The following is a 5,062-nucleotide window of genomic DNA, read 5'->3' on the forward strand; positions in this document are numbered from 1 at the left end:
TTTATTTTAATTGTCTCCCTTTCCCTAAAGCCAAGTAGAGTAACCCTTGTAAGAGTGACTCTCTGGTCAAGTAGGGAAGCTCATATTATGATGCATCCCTCGGGCTAAGTAAAGAAACCTACTTGTGAGTCTCTCTCTAGCTTTATCCCATTTCTTTTACTTGATTTTTATTTCAGCATTTTTCCTTTATTTATTTTTTTTAATTGCGTGGGTTGTTTATTTTCAATTATTTATTTATTTAATTTTAATTGCGTGGCTTACGTCTTTAAATTCTTAGATGACGAATGGTTAGGACGTTATTTTAGATACATATGTTTAGGACGGTAATTAGAATTAGATCACAACCATTAATCGGTTCACTTTCGCATTATTAAAAGAAATAAAAAAAAATAAAGTGGCTGCTCTCCCTGTGTTCGACCCGTAGCTACACTGATTCGTACGCTTGCGGTTACATTTTAAATCTCAAACAACCACCCTCCTCCTCCGTTACCTGAAAAGTTCCTGCTGGACGTTGGTCTTCCTCAGCCGGCTGCCACTCGGTGTTCCTCTTAGATCGACACTGCTCAGCAAGATGACCCAGTTTCTTATAGGATGTGCACCTTTTAATGCCATCTTCATAGAGAATTCTTTGTTTGAACCAGAATAAAACATCCGTACCCGTCTGTTTTCTTTCAACCTGAATTTGCTCCACTCTGGTACCGCTCAACGGCACTTCCACCAGCACCCTAGCGTAATTCCCTATTGTACCCTGTAGTGTTCTGCGATCAACCTCTACAAGGCGCCCTGAGGCTTTGCCCATGGAGAGTAAGATTTTCTCATGCCAATATTCCATAGGAAGCTCTGGGTATTGAATCCAGACCAGTTTGGTCTGAACTGGATCTTCATGAATACTGAACTCCTGTCGCCATCACTGGAAACGCATAATCTGTCCCTTAACTTTGACGGGACCCCTTTTCCATATAGAAGCCATATCACCTTCCACTTCAAAACGAAGGAGGATGAAACCTTTTCCCAAAGGCGCAAGAGTCACCTTGCCCTTCAAATTCTAGACATTCTTTGCTTCAGCCCTTACTTCATCCATCAAGACAAAGCGAAAATTTACTCGGCCAATCAATGCGTGAGAGAAAGAATGTAATTTCTCTTCATACGCCTCCTGAGGGATCATAATTTTTGTGAGATTTCCAGCGTGAATCGGATCTTGGAGATCATCAATATTTGGCATAGACCTCTTCGCCATTGTAGCGTAGGACTGTTTTCTCGCAGCAGTCACCTCTTCCCTTGGAAGAGACATTTCGGCTGAACCAGGTATGCCAGTAGAGACTAGCAGAGGCACAGTGTTGTTCGCCGGGCCCCAGAAGTCTGTAATCCTCCGTTGTTTTCCTCTATCAGGGGGGCGGGCAGCAAAAATCCCCCCATCCTTCTCAGAGCTTCTCTGTCCTAAGTCCCCCATTCCAGGCAACATAGCATTTCTGCTTTACATAGATCCATTTCCTTTATGAAAAAAGAAAACTTAGATCCATTTCAACAAGAAGCAGCTAGTTATAACAATAGTATGTTTGCGTATTATATGCGTATTTAAATATATAGTTGGAAAATAAATTTTTTTGTACAATTGCATAGACAAGATATTTACAATTTTTGAAGGCGCAAATACGAAAAAGGAAAAATTCAGAACTCTCCTTCTGCTCTTTGTGCTATTTGACACGAAATTCCTGAACCCCATTTAATCGAATTCTTCTTCTTCTTCTTACCGCCTCATGCCTTTCCCCTTGCACAATACCAAGCCCGGATTAGCTACTGGTACATGAAGCCATCACATATGGTTTTGTGACCATACGTGTAGCTATAAATAACACTGTTTTAAAGGGGTATTTGTGAAAGAAAATCGACATGTGTTGTTACAAAACCATAGAGATCTGGATATAAAAATATCCAAATCTTATGGTTAGTTTTCAACCTAATAAGAAAATGAATATGCTTCTTGTGTCTTTTAGCAATATATTTCCAAACAAGTCATGATGATCCATGCATGTAAGTGGAATTGTATAAATGTCAAAAACGACTTGAAATGGAATTCCATGATGGAGTCTACCGACTAAAGTAAATAAGAATCTTTTCATTATATTGGTGTTTTGAATTCTTAATAGCACCAGGCTTTCCTTAAGCTACGATGAAAGGGAATCAACAGAATCCCTCGACTACAGGACTTTATATGCCCATAAAAGGGTATTTAGAGGGTATTTTGAAGAACATATTAAAACCCTATAAGGATTTTGTGAACTTTCTCGTGTAGTGGAGGAAAATTTTATTTTTATCAATATTTGTAGAAACACAACCCTAAAAGTGATGTAGAAGATAATGGAAAACACAAAAACAAACAATGCACAAAGGTTTACGAGGTTCGGTAAGATTGCCTACATCCTCGGTGAGATGAGGTTCTATTTTACTATCAATGGAGAATAGGGTTACAGCGCTCATCCTCACACCTTTTAGTGTTGCTTGCATTTCAGAGAAAGAAAACCTCGCTACAAATATATAGTGAAAAACCTTAATCTGAAAAGTACAAATTGCTCTCAAATAAAAAATTCAAGCGAGGGGCTACACCCCCGATACCCCCGCTAGGTAGGGGGGCCTCCCACCCCCCTTGTAACCCTCACGACTCTCTTACCAGCAAGTGGAATAGTTGTTCTATCCTATCGAGGCGCCTGCAGCAGTACTTCCTGGATTAAACTGCGACAGAATACAAGACATCGTACACCAACAATATTACGATAATTTCTCTTCAAAAAGAAGTCAAACCTTGTATTTTCTCCAAGTGTTGATTTATTATTAAGAGACTACAGTTACATCTTAGTTTTTTTCTGGTTTTTTATTTTTTTTTTATTTTTTATTTTTTATTTTTTATTTTTTACAAATTCGAATATTAGATAGTGTTTGCATGTAGGGGTTACTGTTTTGAGAGACCAGTTAGAGATTAGACACAGTGTTCATACCAGTGGTAACTGTTTTGTGAGACCACACTTAAAGATTAGATACAGTGTTTGTATGCAATGGTTACAGTTTACACATAAACCTCTTTATATGCATGAATGAACATCTACATTTTTAATTAAAACCAAAATCGTTTCAAAAATTGGAATCGGATTGATCAAATCAATTTTGATCATGTAACCTAATTCGACGCGATCAATTCATGATCCAAAACTCTTGAATCGCCGAATTTTCAGATCTAAGGACCAATACTAGGGATTCCTAATCCGGATCAAAATTGACATAGACTGATTCAATCCCAATTCCATGTTTTGAATCCTTGAAAACCACCCTAAAGAAATGTATTCTTCATCCACCTGAAGCAGTGGAAGGAACATAATGATGGCATTATCTTATCTAGATTGAAAATACACCTTGCTCAAACAGTGATCTGTCAAGGTCTGTTACAAAATAAAAGAGACGCATATAGTAGGTGTACACTTATCAATGGAAAGATAAAGGAAAGGAATGACTTTTTGGTACCCATTTCAATATTTCTTTGAAATCTCATGAAATATCCCACTGGAATGGAGTGTAAAACGTTGACTTAAATTTGGGTGAGAGGTCTTGTGTTAGCCATTTGTCACTCTCCACTTCCATTGTGGATGAGAGCTATGTGATTCACACTAGTAAAGATGAAGACAGGTTAGGTATAGATCACCATGAGAGGTTCTATGGTTTTCATCTTTTTGACATTGGAGAAATGATACGTGTGCACAATACCACCACAAAGTATATCTGAAGAGAGGCTATATAACAAGAAATGGTATAAAAGGAGGAGCAGCACCAGCATTGTAAGAAGCAACTCCAGCTTAAAAAAACCATCAAAAACATAGAAGGTTTATAGACATGGCATGCTCTGTGCTTCATCATCTAGTTATTCTATTGGGGTTTTCTCACCTTCTCTCCTTGAATGCAGTCCCACTAGCAAGTAAATCTCTCTCTCTCTCTCTCTCTCTCTTTGCAATAAGTCAGCAAATGAATATTATTAGAAAAAAATATTAGGGAATACAAAAATCTATCAGCTCGCTATTCCACCTTCGGCATGGGCATTAACAGAGATAACAAGTCAACCAAGAGAATACATAAATCTATATCTGGGTCTCTGTTGAAAGTCCCAGTTTAAATCATAAGCTATAAAATTAGGAGATTCAATCCAGGTAATAGTGATTCTTGTCGCTACTGCATACTTTGCAAGTTTATTGGCTATCATGTTTATCTCTCTGTATCGATGAGAGATTCTCTCTCTCTCTCTCTCTCTCTCTCTCTCTCTCTCCACTACCTATCTTTTCCATTTCCTCTAAGCCTTCATGGTTGATTTGTGTTTATAGGGACTAGAAGGCTGTTGTCCAATTCTCAAGTTCTTACAGCTTTGGAGACTAACTATCAGGTATTTCACAAATTTTGTGATCAGGGTCTTACCACAATCAATGCATTGAGTTTCAACTAACACATACTTATTTTTCAGGGAAACACAGAGGAAACTTGGGAAGAAGAACTCATCAATGGCAGGATGGATTTAGAGAAAGCGGATTATTCAGGAACAAGACCTAATAACCGCCACACTCCACCACCATGAGGGGGAAAACAGAACTAGGTAGAAGTTGGAGTCTCTTGGTGTGTAGGTGGTCATCTTCATAATAACCTGTTATAATGCAAGAGATTTTCTGAACATGACTTGGCTCATCTAATCATACTAAGGTTAATATTCAGCTACAAGAGACCACTATGTTTGTAACTAGAGTAATTGTAGTAGTATCTTAAGGGTCTAAAGTCTAAATTATTTCAACAGGAATGTAAGGTGGCCCTGAATCTATACATGTTTTGTTTTCTTATAGAATTGTAAATGCCATTTTGTAAAGCTAATATACTCTCATGCAGTAAAGGTTGAATCAGTGGGTCCCAGTGAAATAAGTAATTTCCTGCTTGACTTGATAGAACAAATTTTTACCAAAAAAACACAGATAGAACAAACTATATTCTTCACTTTAATTTGTAATTCCATGAAATACTTCAGGCATGAGACGTGTAA

This window comes from Macadamia integrifolia, chromosome 9 (assembly GCF_013358625.1).
Source record: "Macadamia integrifolia cultivar HAES 741 chromosome 9, SCU_Mint_v3, whole genome shotgun sequence".
In the NCBI taxonomy this organism is placed as follows: domain Eukaryota; kingdom Viridiplantae; phylum Streptophyta; class Magnoliopsida; order Proteales; family Proteaceae; genus Macadamia; species Macadamia integrifolia.